The 15,592-nt window shown below is 42.7% G+C and overlaps 1 long non-coding RNA gene across 1 annotated transcript; it reads left to right on the forward strand.

The window, feature by feature from the left end:
- The first annotated feature begins 3,519 nt into the window (after nt 1-3,519).
- On the forward strand, nt 3,520-15,290 carry LOC308188013. Its single transcript, XR_013945065.1, has 4 exons — nt 3,520-3,569; nt 4,776-4,856; nt 10,474-10,571; nt 12,826-15,290. It is a non-coding gene; the product is annotated as an uncharacterized lncRNA (long non-coding RNA).
- Nucleotides 15,291-15,592: the final 302 nt, after the last annotated feature.

The raw sequence follows: 15,592 nt of genomic DNA on the forward strand, positions 1-15,592 counted from the left end.
CCCTGAGCGGACCCCACTGCACTCTAAGGTACTGCAGATCTTTATATTCTCAGGGGGGGATTCACCCCAGTGCAGAAAGGCATGATGAGTCTTAGAAGTGACTTGCATCCCTTTCAAGCCTCCAAACTGATCTGAAAATTTGACCATTTACACATTCATTATTTTGTCTCTGATCCCCAATACCTTGTTCCCCCAAGCAAAAGCACAAGAACTGTAGCAGGATTCCCTGCTTTGAGTTTAAAAGCTGCTGCACTCTACATGCTGATTAAACACGAACAACATTATAAGAAAATTCTATTTTTATTCATTTAAGCTCTTTTGTCATGGAAATATGCATTTCCCACCATGAGGCACAGGTTGTTCATATTTTCCTATAAGGAAATACCCAAGAATTTTGCCTTGGATATTGTCCTTGCCTACCAAAGGATACTCAATTATGAAACTGAAAGCACAGATAAATTCTGTGTTTTTCTCTGTTTTAAGGTATTTGATGGTGTGAAAAAAAAAATCATCATTTATTTAGAATAAGCCAATCTAAGCCTATTCTGTGAGAGCATTGACCATTGTTTCAACAGGAGCGTGTCATGGTCCAACTCCTCGAAAAGAGCATGTGTGTTGCGGGGGGGTGACGCGGGCCCTAGACACTGCTGTAATCTGTGAAGATGCCTGTAACAACCAACACTTTCCCTAATGAGACCTCAGAATGTCTTGATGATCTTCTCTAATTGCTCTGTATAATTGGAAGTTGCTGCAGCCCCATTCTCTGGGCTAAGGACGAGCATTTCAAAAATGCTAATCTGTAAATTGTGTGAATACAGCTCTAATTGGGCTGGGGAGTTTGGTGGGTTTTGTTGTAGTCTTGATTATTTAAGGAAGAAAGCAATGTAAATCAGTGGCCAGAGATATCAATTATCAAATCGCTAACAGGAAGCACAACTGAGCAAAAAACCTGCCTGTAAGGCTACATTAAAATTCTTGTTTGCTGCAGGATTTTACAGGGGAGTTGGTCTTCCCACTAAAGTGGTCATCCTTTGGGCTCATGCAAGGACTTGCGCTGTTAGAAGGGGGCCACCAATGTTTCTCAGTACTTCACTTGCTCCTGTTAACTGACTGGGTCCCACCAAAGCTCTCACTTTCAGGCACCACACTAGTAACTGGAAAGATCCTCTGTAGAAGCAGCTTAAAAAATGCAAACATTTATTAAAAACATGTCACAGCTGTGTGAGGCTGCTGTCTTGGGCTACAAAGGAGGTGGACAGGGATCCCATTGCCCAGGAGCCATCTCCCCTGTTGTCTCTGGGCCCGAGGGAGTGAGTTTTTCTCCCCAGCATCCCAAGCAGACTGAGCCACTTCGGAAGCACAGCCCTATCCCCTGATATGCATGAGCTGCCAGGAGAGGACAGGGGACACAGGGTCTGCCTTCGTGCTGCTGTTTTTCCAGCTCCCAGTGGTAGGTACAGCCACTGTTCCCCTTTCCCCTTTGGGCTTCACATCAAAGGGGTGCCTGTGGCAGCAGTAGCCTCAGGTGGTGCCTGCAGAGCCACCAGAAGCTCTGGGAATCAGTGCTGTGGAAAGGATGACAAGTGAGGCCAAAAAGTTAATGGAAAGGTCAGACAGTCCAATTTTACTTTTTTTTTTCCTCTCAGTCTTTCCAATCAGGACAAGGATGATTAATTCAAAGCCAATGTTGTAAAAGTTACATTTGCTTTTTCTTCTCTCCTGTTTTCCAAGTTGAGCTCCCTGTACAGGGCAAGGTTTTGCATCCCTTGAGAGGTGCACAATGAGATGCCCTTGGCTGGCATCCAGGGATTTAGCTGAGTCTGAAGGACAGTGTATCAGCCTCCCTCTCTAGCCCACCCCTCTGCCTCTGCCTGCCATAGCAGAAACAGCCAGCAAATACAATTTTGGGCAGCTCCCCAGAGTTGTCACAATAAACTGGGCTATGCTCAGTCATGGCAGAAGCTACCATCTAGGTGCCCTTGCATGAGCAAGGGGTTGGTCCCTGCCTCCTCGATTTAAGGTCCCAAGGGGATAGATCCATCCCTTCTAACTTGGGCACCTCTTTGGGGCACCAGGTTAGGAAGCCAGTCCTACTTGTATAGTTGGTAGCAGAGAAAAGCCTCTCCAAAAAGAAACATATAACACCCCAATGGAGACCCCAGTCATGCCATGGAGGGCACTGCTTACCTTGTACTGCAGTGGGATCCTATGCCCTGTTAGGCGTGCATTAACATACTTCCCAACATAGACAACACCCTCCACTGCTTCAAACTAGAATGGGGATTTTTAACCCATGGAGACTGCCAAATCCTTTAACTGGTTCTCAGACATGTTCAGTCATCAGCCGTAGATTAGCTTGCGCTTATCTCTGTGCCAATGGTCACAAAAGATGCGTGATATAGCTTTTCTCTCAGGACTGGATTTCCTCAGTAGCAGTGTGGCATTTGGACTGCACAGCTGACGGGGTGATTAAAAGGCACTGTTGTTCTCTGTGTTTGCTACTGGAAAACTGTGAAATTTATAGCACTTGTTTCTAGCACATGACTAAGCTATAAGTAACAGAAATCTTCGGTTTTATCATGGAAAATGTCTCTTGGTCCTATTATCTGACATTGCCTGCTGTATCGAGACTTCCACAAGCAACCAGCTTCCACAAGCAGAGGGAGAGCCTCGACAAGAACCACATCCTAAGTACACTGTATGCATTCATAATACTGTAGCTCATTTGCTGGAATATTGGCCAAAAAAGGACGGGGAAAGGAGTATGAGAATAGACAAGGCAGACTTATTACCCTTCCTGATCACTACCATCAGCAAAGCTTTGTGATGTTTGCCCTATTCTATATTTTTTTTTTTAATGATTTTTCTTTAGGAACACAAAAGATGCGAGAGATAGAATCTAGCACTTCATCATCTCTCTTGTAATCTCTTTTATCGAAAATGTGTTAATTTGGAAAAATAAAAAGGAGGATAAAAGGATGATTTATGAACACACATAGTCTAATAAATAAGCTTATAACATTGCAAAAGAGCCATTGTTAAATATGTTTTACATTTGAACGGCTATAAAATTTTTAAAGAAAGCTCTGGTGAGTCTGGTTTTAATGAAGTCTTTTGTCTCTCCAAGGCAGCATATTCCATGTGGAGAAGGTTATTTTCCACCCATTTCTGATATAGTTAACTCTCACAGAGATGGCCAGAGCACCCGTTATAGCTTCTGTATATTGTTGTTTCAAAAAGGAACAAGAAATCCTGCTATTCAACACGTTCCTCAGCATGCACTAGAGGTAGTAGCTGCCAAACAAAGTGTTAAGCATGCAAAGTTGGGATCTCTCCTGAGTAAAGGTCAGTGCCAAAAATACAGCTAGAAGCCTCAGAGGGGTGAAAAATACAGGATCTATCCACTGAGACCATGCCTAACAATCACGTGCAGGCTGATTCTTCTTTCCAAAAGCTTTGCTTTTCATATTCTGAAGTCCCAGCACTTCTGTCTTTTTACTCTCTACCACCATCACCTCCCATTTCTTTGCTCCTTCTACTGGCTTCCCAATGATGTCCTTGACACTCAGGTATATGACTTGCTATCATTTTATTATTATTATTAATAATTTTTTTTTACTGTATTCTGTTCCCCAGGGAAAAACATGCAATTTGTGTGCCAAAAGTTTTTTTTTTTTGAGCTGTGCTGGTCAAAATAAATACAAACATAAGCCTCTGAGGTTATACATGCATTCCATCGTTTGAAAAGGAGCAGCGCTCCTCGAAGTGTTAACTACATTTTAAAATTAAAATGTTAACTGAGCTGGTTATAAAAGCATGTCATATGATGAAAACCAAAGTCTGCTGTGAATGCAAAATTTCTGTAACTGATGTGGAGGCTGTTTGTCTCTAGTTTTTAATTAAAATTTTGAGCACAAAGTACCGTTCTAGTTTTGAGGACAAGAACAGAAAGCACCCTGGGAGAAGGTAGAAGTTCAGGGTGCTATTTTTCTTTTTCTCTCAGTGAAAAGCCAAGCTGTTGTCACTGGAGCTCTGGTAGGAAATAGTCCATCAGTTTCTTGACAGTTTTCCTTTCTCCCAAATAGCAGACAGGGCCTACACATCAGCTGCTCTTCTGGCCACCCCCCACCCACCCCCTTTGTAGACTAGTTATCCACTGCACCTTTTCTTACAGCCCCTGAGTTTTCTTTCCAGGTATGTCCTGTGCATCCTCCTGTGGCATAACTCCACCCAGGGTTTCTTCTCATTCACACAGTCTGCTCATACTTTTGCCAGTTCCTCCAAATGGCAGGCTTTCTTTGACCCTCCCCACAAGCAGCTTGGAAAATCTCATCAGGCAGCCACTTATCCTCATAACATCTCTGCAGCCCATGAGTGTCCTTCCATGGTATTAAGCTGGGAGTTCCTTCAGCACACTGGGCTCTGATGATCAGCTCTCCACCTCGAAGCCCCAGACAATACTGCTCAGCATGCCCGTTACTCCTTTTGTGGGTTTCTGGGGAAAAATCAGTCTTTTGAACATTTTTCTCTTAGTTTCCTCTTGCTGCTGTGAACTTCCCGAGAACTAGTTAAAGCTGAGAAGTAGCCAAAAGCCCTCTGGCTCCACCACAGCTGATGAGAAGGACATTTTTTGCAGTGCCCATGAACTCAGTGTGTGAGTTCATTGGCCTCAAAGTGCATGCTAAAACCTTAGGGCAGGGCAGCAGTGAGATCAGAGCATCCATGTGGATACTGAAGGGAAAAGTGATGATGCCACCCTCCTCTTGTCCTTAAAGGTAAGGTGCTCCTGGCAAGCTCCTTGTCCTGAAGAGAAAGAAGAAGAGGAAGAAAGGAGCTGTAACTCGCAGACGTGTGCGGTGAGTCATAAAACCTCCTGGGTATGCTTCTGAGGTAGAGCACCTCGTGTGTCATCCTTCATTGGTGGCTGTGGCTGAAGCAGGGAATCTGGTCCTGCAGGGATGCGTAGAAGCTTGCAAGCCACTAATTGGCTGTAAAATGAAGGGTGGCCTTTGGCATTCTCTCTCTCTCCCTCATCTGCGTGGGTGTTAGCTCGTCAGTGACTTTAAACTACTTGCACACCCTAGACCTGCTCCTTGCCCTTCCCTTTCTCCTTCTAAAAAGGAATGTGTTTATTACCCCTTGGCATGTCCAGCAATGGCTTTTCTTCAGCTGAGCCTGCTCTTTCTTTGGCTAGAGAAGTGCTTGCTCCCATCCTCCACATTTCCATTTGGAGCACAAAATGAGCCGCTCACATCTAGCAGGTTTCACGTTATCCCAGTGCATCACATGGGAAATCTACACTAGCAGCAGGCAAACATTTACTGCTCCCAGTTCAAAGGCCCTGAACGGAGATTGAGTGGAGGCTGTAGTAGAGAAACAGCCACGGTTCACAAAGCCGGCATCCCACACACCTCACGGGCCAGGGGACGGACAGGCCATGCACTGGAACATATTTTCAGCAGTAGAGGCCCAGGATAATTTATGAGAGCCTATAATGCTAACTGCTAATGTTAAAAATGCTATATCCTGAGTAGAGGTGGGCAAAGTAATGAAGCATTAAGTCTGGCTGCAGCTGAAAACCTGGCTCTGTCTCGGCTCCGTGCCCATGAATGAGAGAGAAGTCGGGACAGAGCCAAAGCACTGAAAAGTGTCTGGCACTGCTTCCTGGCGGTCACAGTGACCTTACCTGCATGCACGGATCTGTGCGCCTGTGCCCACACGCACATGCACGACGCTCTCTGCACTTCTCATGTTCTCCTCCTGCACGCTCCGTTCCAAAGATCCAATGGTGGTTTTTTTTGCGTCTTGGGGCTAAGACAAATGTTTGGCTTGTCACAGCCGTAGCTATACCTTCAAACCTTTTGGCTTGTCTCGGAGTAGTGCTTAGGCATAATTAGAGACATCTTTCAGCAGGGCCTATCTCTGGGGCTGCAAGACATAATGAATGGTTCCTCCCCCTCAAAAGGTAAACTGCTGCTGAACTCTCAGCACTGTGTTCACCTGCCTGATGAAACATGTTTCAGGTTACATAAGACTAAGCGATATTTAGTTTCCCAAGCGGCAGTGGGGAGAGTTTTACACCTAACACGAGATTATCCCTCAGCCACGTTGGTAGTTGAACAAAGCCTAAAATGCAAGCATTTGCATCCAATTTTGAACAGCTTAGAGACTGGGGCTAACATTTCCAGTATATTTTTATAAAGCCTGAATTGATTTGCAAAACCTGGGACCAGATTCACCCCAACTTGTGGCAAATACTATTTTCGTTTCCAAATGAAGATCATTTCTAATTTTTAGAGGTGTAGAAATGGCATGTAGAAATGGAGAAAAAAGACTTTCTGAAAATTCACACTTTGTAAGTTGGACTTTTCTAATGTTGGGAACAGACGAGTCTGAGTTTTGCATGTGAATTAGGCATATTTCAAATTCACCTACGTCCACTTATATTTTAAATTCATATACATCCATATAAGCTCAAATAATTTTTTTTCTTCATAGTGAGTGATAGTTGCTAGGTTGCATGTGCCTTCACTGAAAACAATATGTGAGCAGTGAAGTCATCCAAACACCCAGCTCAAACCACTTGCGAGTTCCTCTTTTTGACCTCAAGTACTTTTTGCTGGCTACCCACGGGTCCCAGTCCTCATGCCGAACACCCAAGGGGCTCTCAGTCACACTGCTCTGTTCATCTGCTTCTGTACTCTTTCATCTGCAGAGGGAAGTGCCGATAATTGCACAATGTGTTTTTCAGTGTATTTTTGGGGCTGTTTTTTATGCACTGTAGAGACTATAGACTTGATACATCTGTGCTCTGTTGTGATGCTGAGTGTCTTTAGGCTCTGTGGGAAGCACACACTGCCCTGCAGCTCAGGGGATGAGGAAATCTTTCTTCTCTACCTACCCACATTCGCAGGCTTTATGGGTGACCTCCAGCTGTTTGTTTATTTTCCAGTGTTCCCACCTCTGCAATAGAGGGGTGATAATAATTCTGACCTTCTCTGGTTAGAAGCCCTACATCAGGTTAGGTGTTGTTATCAGGGAGCACATATCATGACAATGACTACAGAAAACTCCCAGCTTCCCACCCATCTCCACACACACACACACACACGTGCCAATGCTCACAAACCCCTCTATGTGTGCTTTATGCGCACGTCTGTGTATCTTCCCTATGCACACACAAGCATGCACGGTGCCTTGTGAGCTATTTAGCGTGCTGAGGAAAAGGCAGCCTGTATTAAAATGAATTTCAGCAGAAACAGTAAACAGATTGAAGTTGAAATAATGTTTTGGCATGCCACATGCTCAGGAAAACATTTAATTCAGTTTCTTATTGAGTACAACAGCAGAGTATTCTTAAGAAAGCACTTAAAAAAGCTAAAATTATCCCCCTCCCTTTTTTAATATATGGGAAAGCTTTACTTAGAAAACAAACTTTCCCTTGTGCTTTAATTGTCTGGAAAAACATGTGGCTTTTTTCCCGATTTCCAGTTCAACCTTTGTTTCGCCCTGCCTAAAGGTGCGCTAACATTGTGGTCAGGACACTTGCTTGGTCCTGTCTTTATGCCGTCTTCACAGGCAAGGTCTGTGAAACAGGGACTAAGGAAAAATCAACAATTATCATATGCTTTAAGAGTCATGAATTTTGTTTAAAAGTTGAAAGTGGGGAGTTTTTAAAATGAAAATATTAATTTTACGGTACTTTCCATGGGCTTTTTGTTCATTTGGTTTGGGGTGGGCTGGGTCTTAAAGCTCTCTGCCATGAAAAATAGCTACGTGACTGTAATGTTGAGTGGCCAGAAAAATGCCATTCTCAAGAGAGTTAGGATGAAATGTAGGGTGGGAATCATGCTGATCCCGTCTTTCTGTGTTGCCCCATTTAGAGCCTAGTTACTCCAGAATAAAGGCAGAACAGGGACAAGCTGGAAAGCACGAGAGGAGTGCACTGCGAAGTCGAGTGCAGGTGTCCCTGGGATAAGATGCTGTTACGGCAGGGACCAGACAGGGCGATCTCAGCCTGGGAGAGGGGCTTCCTGACCACTGGCACAATGCAGTGACTACCACAGGCCTTCAGGCCAGCCCTGGCGTTAGTGGGAGGTGACAGCACGGTCCCACCAGCTCCCAGTGCAGTCAGCCTGTGGGACATCACCGTTTTGCACGACAGGCCTAAGATTTGCCTGCCATCTATTGGTCATGGGCCTGAAGAGTTTCTGCTCATCACTGTGTCTGAACGGAGGGACACACAATCACACGCCCCGATGGATGCCTCACGTGGGATTCCAGTGTCCTGGTGGCATGAGGAGCCTGTGGGGACACCAGGCACCCCTGTGCATGCCACCATGCCTTCTGTCTCGCAGCGTGGTGTGCAGCCCCCCAGAAAGCCTGGCCATCACGCTGCCATCCCTCTCCCTGTGGCATTGTGTGCCCCTTGTCACCCTGGCTGCAGGCACCTCAGGCAGCCGGGTGGGACAGGAACAGGCGCCTGTGCCCCTTGGGACACTGCCTGGAGCATGGCCTGTGCACTGGGGTGGAAACACCGCCGGCGGCGGGTGGGCCGGCACCGTGAGTGTGCTTTGAAGTCCGCTGAAAGGACCTACAGAGACATCGGCCGTTTGAGTCCCCGGCCAATGTTCTTCTCACTGAGCCATGCATTAATGAAACTTTATTTATTTGGTGCTGCATTTGAATCTGTATTCCCATTCTGACTCCCTACACAATAGTTTTTAGGCCAACAACTGTGTACTAGTGTAAATATTACAACATCTTTTGGCCGGATGCAATAAGAAATGCCTTCTGAAACCACGCCTGGCTGTTCCTTGATTCTTGAGAAGAAAAAAAAATAATAATAAAATAAAGCCAGTGACTGTGTGTCATGGAATGGCTGTTTTGTTTTTCTACAGTCCACTTTCATGGTAAGCCAAACATGTGTTTTCAAAGCCAGGGTTTGTGATCTTAAAATTCATGTGGACATTGAAAGGCTGTGGACATTCTTTTTCTCTACTGAACCAGTCTGTGATATACCGTGAACATACTTGCTACAACACCAAACAGAAATACCTATTACAGAAGGAGAGGGCTTGGTGCCCTGCATAGAAAGTGCAATTTCAGCTCCTGGGACCCTGCCCCCCCACCACGTGGTCTAGACCCTCAGCTTAACCTTGGCCTGCTCTTTGCAGCCCTGCTGCATCAGGCTGCCTGCACCAAACCCACTCCCTGAGCCCAGTAACTCACAAAATGGTGTTATGCAAATTTGCCTCTTAAATATTAGCTAAGAAATGACTGTGTGGTAGCTGCTAGAACGTTGATCTTAATTTTTATCACTTGGGATTTTCTGGTTTCTTTCTCTTTAGGTGGTGCGTTTCTCACCCAAAGCACTCACTGTTCTTTGTCAGCGTGGTTATGTACTATTTCATGTCATTACCCATTTTGTAGAAACTGAGACATAAGGAGCACGAGTCATCCAACCTGCTGTAAACAGCTACTTTGGCATGAATGGAAACACACTTCAGAAGGGCTGCTGCTTCTAGTTGCCTCTGACTCTGCTTGTACCACCAAGCAGAAGAGTAAGGGAACAGTCCCTGCCCCATGGCCAGGGGGATCAAGCTGCTTGCTGTCCACACTGCTTAGAGCTAGCCCTATAGCTCCCTCTATAACCAACTTGCCTTTGAGATAGCCAGTTGGAGTTATCCAAAATGGGGCAAGTGAGTGAGTGTTAGGAAACTGAGGAAATGTAGCTGAATTAAGAATGTGGAGTGGTCGGCAGTCTGGTGCTTTAAACTTGTTCTCCTTATTTTTAGCAGCATTGGCAAATCCTCTGGTGACTATAAAGGGAGTCAAGGAAGAAAAGACTCAATGTAGATGTTTATATGTGGTTATGTGGCTCCCAGTCAGAATTTTTCAAAATTGCATGGTAATCAAGTAGCTGTAACACACTGGGAGCCTGGTTCATGTTGCTTAGATCAGTACTCCCCTCCCACAAGTACTGTTACAAATGCCTGGAGAAAGCATCTTATTGTATATAGTGTTGTGCATAATCCTCTGAGATCACAATAAGAAAGTCTTATTTTTTCCATAGTTATCTTCATTCAGAACAGATCTTTCACTGAAGCCTATAAAAGCCTTGGATCTAAACACTGTGCTAAATGAAGCACCTCCAGAAACTATATTTAAACGTTATTTTATTTTGTTTTCCTTATGTGGGGAGAGAAAGAGAAAATCCTTGGTTATTGCTGCATCCTCATTAATCACTTACTCTCATTACTATTAATATTTAAGTATATTGGTTTTCCACACTTTTTTGTTTGTTTGTTTGTTTGTTTGTTTCTGTAAGATACAGTGGAGGGCTATGGTATTGTCTAAACCTTGATTCTTTGTTGCTGTTTCTGGTCTCATAAGACTGTTTAAAACATATACTTTAAAACTTCTGGGATAAAGTATACCTTCCATGTTCTCTTTTGTGTTCACTTTCCCCAGAATTTGTGTCCAGAAAGGAAGTTCCAGGAAAGGAAAAGGAGAGTACTTTTCTGTGAATACAGGAAGAGTGGTTTAGTTAATGCAGCACCAAGAAAGTGGTAGGTTGAGAAACAATGAATCCATTAAAATCTTAATTTAAGTCTTCCTGAGATTATGAAGGATTACTATATGCAAAACAATCTTTTTTTTTTTTTTTCCTACTGTTTCTAAGCAGGGCAAGGAAAAATATGAAATCAAGCAGTCCTTGATAGTTTTTAAAACCTAAGTGAAATCGAATCTTCCATGTTATGTTTTAAACTCTACCGCATAAAGAGAATTAATTTATTTTTTTTAAGAGAGCAAAATTATTTTGTTTTTAATAGTTTAGTAGACTATGTTTGGCATTACTATCTGTGAAATGAAGTCAGTGCTCAACTTTGCCCCCTTTGTTTTTTGATTTTTGAAGGTTGTTATAGACATATAAACACATTTCAAAGTGGAACAAGATTAGAACTGGCTAAAATGCAGGATTTAGGGTTAATAATACCTTGCCTTCTTTTTCTTCTTTATTTATGTGGTTTTGTTTGGTCAGGACCTACATCAATTTTTCAAGACCTTCTCATGACCCAGAAATCCCCAAACACTGTTTCTAAAAGGAAACATGCATGGTGTTTCTGAAATATATAATTTCCTGAGACTTTCTTATTAGTTTCACCTCTGCTGGCCTCCACTTCCACAAACATTGACTTCCTAGCAGTGTTGTGTGACATGCCTGAAACCCTGCTATGGTGAGTCAATCCAGGAATCACAGAACTCAGAAGCCCAGGTTCCACAGCAGCTTGGCTAGGAAACCAAAGAGAGCTGATGGACTGATGTCCAATTGGTATTTTCATCTGTAAACTTCTGACCAGTGCTGAATGAGGCAAATTATCTAATCAAGACCTTAAACCCCAGCGTAACTTGAAATGATAAAGACATGGTTTCGCTTTTCTTTTCTGTAAAGAAAATACTGATATGCTTTGGCCAGGCACAGACTTCACTAGAAGTCAGAGTGGGCCTTTAGAGCATATAATCTTTGATTTTTTACAAAATTTTAAACATAACAGGAAAAAGAAACACCAGCCTTGGAATTTGCTTGTAGTTTTTCAAGTTCATAGAAATCCCTACTTAGTACTCTATCTGTGTAAAAAATATTCTATGGGCTACAGTAGCATAAAACTGATTTACCTACAAAATCAGACAGTACGTAAAAGTGTTTTGGTGCGCTTTTAAATACAAAGTCATTAAACGAGCTTTAGTGATCACAGTTCTGTACGGAGTATGGACTGAATACCTGACCGATGTCACCCAAGACTACCTCTCTAAGCACTCTGCACTGCACTAATTGATCTCTTAATTGGCTCAGTCAACACAGCAGTCTCCATCACACAACAAGCACTAATTGCTACAAGCTCGCTTCTGAAATGTTAAGCACTTTGAAGGCAAGGCATATGTATGTGCTGGAATTGACTGCGCAGCGGTGTCGGCTAGGTGGGCGTTTTTCTGCTGGGAGCCCCACCACCAAGACTGACAGGTGTTCCCCTGGACAGAGAAGAATCTGGTCACTCCCCAGGGAAGCAGTGTTCTTTATAGTCTGACATATATGCAAAAAGTAAGTCTTGTCCAAAGGCAGAAATCATTTGTAAGGATATTAGCAGTCACTTGGATCCACAGAGGAAAACTCTGAGATCTATAACTGAACAAATGCCCTAAACCCAACCAAATGGGTATTTGCTTTCTGCAGGGCCCAGTTTAGAATATAATGAGCCAAAAAGCTACTTTGCAATCACTTAGTCTACATAATGTACCTGGAGACTGGATAATGATTTAAGTGAGGGCAGTGTTATGGCATCTCCACTCTGACAGATCTGAATATTAACAGGGAGGAATCTGTTGCTCCCCTTGGGGCAAGATACATTACCTCAGTAGGTGGATTAGTGGCAATGTGCCTGACAAAGTGCCTCTGAGGGCTTGTCTACACAAAGCAGTTGCACCCATTTAACTCAAAGTGTGATTTTAAACCAATTGAGTTAAACCCATGCAGAGGCCTACCACCACAGTCCTTCTTGAAGTTAGCAGAAGTTAACCAAGTATAGAGTCAAACTCTAGGAAAATGGGCAAAAAAGGGTCTGAAGCCAAAATAAGATGGTCTGTATAGGCTTTGACTTAACTTTTTAAATTAAGGGATTAGGTAGAATATGGTACTGTTCCTTTAGAGAGGTCCAAGGGATGCTGCACTACCTTCAGTTTAGTGGTGAAGATGACAGAGACTCTTATCAACTCCTCATCTACCATCTATGGCAAACTTATCTACTTTACTTATCTACTTTTTAGGTAGAGGCACTCCTAGAAGGAAATGGTAAGCAGAAGCAGCTCAGATTTCACCAAAGGTCAGCCGAAGATGAATAGGAAATTTCACGGGATGCAGAAACTTCTACAGAGAGGTACTGCAAGCTCTGGTGCTCTGGTGGCATTTTCAATGGACAGGTGAAAAAGAGACACAGGAAGAGTAACTGTCTATTTAACCAACAGACTTGCCAATATACTGGGGTAAAAAGCACTTAAGAACTGACATTATCTCTTTCTAAGTTACCTGTGATGAAAAATTGCTCCAATTCAAATACAGTGGCTTCCATTATGCAGAGTTACTTTGTCTAATAAGTAGGTGTGTACAGTGGAAAATTTAAAACCATTTTGACGCATTCCGTATTTATAAATATGTTATTTTTTCTTCTTTTTTTTCCCCCAGTATGAACACAGAATACATTTTGAAATCTGCCACACACAAAAAAAAAAGTTATATTCAGAGGTCAGGATAAGTTTGGTCTACAGCTGGACAAAGATTTTGCTCAAAGCAAATACTTGGAGTTTGTATCAATTTGGTGGATAATGTTTTCCTATATTTAACAGACCACAGTCATTATTAAATTGGTAAAATTGGTAAGTTGGTTTCTGGAAATCAAGCTTCCAGCATTAGATCACTGATTCAGTGTGTTAGAATAAGCGCTTAGCAGTAATCAAGGCTAATGAGATATGAAGGGAAAGGAAAATGTTGGAAACTCCATACAACCTATTGGAAAAAGCAAACTGAATCAGACATGTAACAGTGAGACGATTTTAGTGTGATTTTTATAGCAACCACTAAAATCGCTAGCAGTTAGATCAGTGTAGAACAGCGCAGACAAATTCTGCAGTGTGTCTGTCTTGGCATAATACTTGTGCGAGCAATTTCTAACCCCTCTGTCTAGTGATAAACACCCATACCAACCTCTCCTGTGCTGGTGAGGAAAACTGGTATCCAAGATATACCATTTCTCAGCCATGTCCAATCAACTTCTATGGGACTGGGCACAATAGGTTCAAAACTTCATTTTTATCTCAGGCCCAGACAACTTGTTCAGTGAATAGAACAGGATGAATAATCTGGTGGAGGGAGTGTGAACTGATCTTCTTCAGCCATGCAGAAGGAATGTATTTTTTGGCGTTTTTGTTTGTTTGTTCTGTTTTTTTTGTGTGTATGTGTGTGTGTGTTTGGTGGTGGTGGTGGTGGTGTTTTTGGTTGGTTGGTTGGTTGGTGGTTTGTTTTTTTCTTTGGTCTTTTTTGGTGTTTTTTGTTTGTTTTGATAAAAAGTAACATGAGAGGACATGAAACCATCAGACAACCAAAAAGATGGAAACTGGGACTAAAAATATTTCCAGGCATGTTTGTTTCCTAAAACTATGTGAACTTGAAGCATGTTACCTATAAAAGGAGTGCAGAAACCTGTTTCATGGAACTGTGCTTTAATGGAATGGATTATACTGGGTATCTGAGACTGGAAAACACTAGTTTAATAAGACTGGGATAGAAAGTCTTTGGACAAAGGATATGGGTAGTGGAAATAGGCATTATGCTAAAAAGGTGAGGAAAAGAAGAAGGGGCAAACAGAATCCAGGGTCTCCAAGGGAGAAGCAACCAAAAAGGTGTGAAGAAACAATGTGACTGCAAAGATGAGAGATGTGTTTACCAGATCTAAAAGGGTAAAGAGGAGAATGGGGACAAGTTTCTTGCTAGGTTCCTGTTGGGATGACCCTGGAAGACTGTACCATGTCGGGGCATATATGTGAAGATAGAGAAGTTGGGAAAATTACCTGTAAAATAAGGATAACAAGAGGATGATCTTCCTTTAAAGACTCAGCTTCGAGGAATCATTTATCTCTTCTGAGGTGTTTATGTGAATAAGACTTTTCTTGATGAAAGTACATGACCTAGGAACCTATAGTCTTAAGTTTCCTTACTAACATAAACATCTACCATCCTGAGCTCAAAAGCATGAAAGTTTCTTGTTAACTTCTTAAGGAAATTAAGAAACACATAGACATACTGGAGTGAGTCCAGCAAAGGGCCATTAAGATGGTTAAGGGCTTACAGCATCTGACATGCAAGGGAAAACTGACAGAAGTGGGACTGTTCAGAAAAGACAGGGGAATCTTATAAATGTATAGGAATACCTGATGGGGAGAGCACGGAAGTCCCAGTGACAGGACAAGAGGCAGTGGACACAAGCTGAAACACAGGAAACTGCATTTAAAAACATCAATCGAAAAACTTATTGTGAGGGTACCAAAAAGTGGCTGTGGCATTTCCATCCTTGGAGTAATCCAAAACTCTGCTGTGACCGACCCAGTTCTGAGCAGAATTTGGTCTACATGATCTCCAGAAGTCCCTTCCAATCAGTGCTCAGCTCTTTGATTCTTTGAAAACTAATTTGGTAAAAGAAAACAAACTGAAATGTGCACTCAGTGAAGCAAGAGATATGAGGCAGACTAACCTGATATCTTTATTTAAGATTCTCTTGAGGTGAAGGATACATGTAGTAGGTATAATTTATCTTATCTTTTACATCTGAAATGTTGCTTCATGGGAAACCATCAGTTATTGTAGAAGCAACAGGAAGAGTTGGGGACAAGCTATGGATTTTGCTCAAAGAAGAACAGGAAGTATTAAAAAACCTGCAGCTGAAAGTCAGTTTGATTGTTGTTATGCTCTTCACATGAATGTAGGCAGCACAGCTAGTCTGTATAAGAACATACTACCCCTCTCCCAGTACCAGGCAATGCA

The sequence above is a fragment of the Anser brachyrhynchus genome (assembly GCF_964034855.1).
Source record: "Anser brachyrhynchus genome assembly, chromosome: 1".
Taxonomy (NCBI): domain Eukaryota; kingdom Metazoa; phylum Chordata; class Aves; order Anseriformes; family Anatidae; genus Anser; species Anser brachyrhynchus.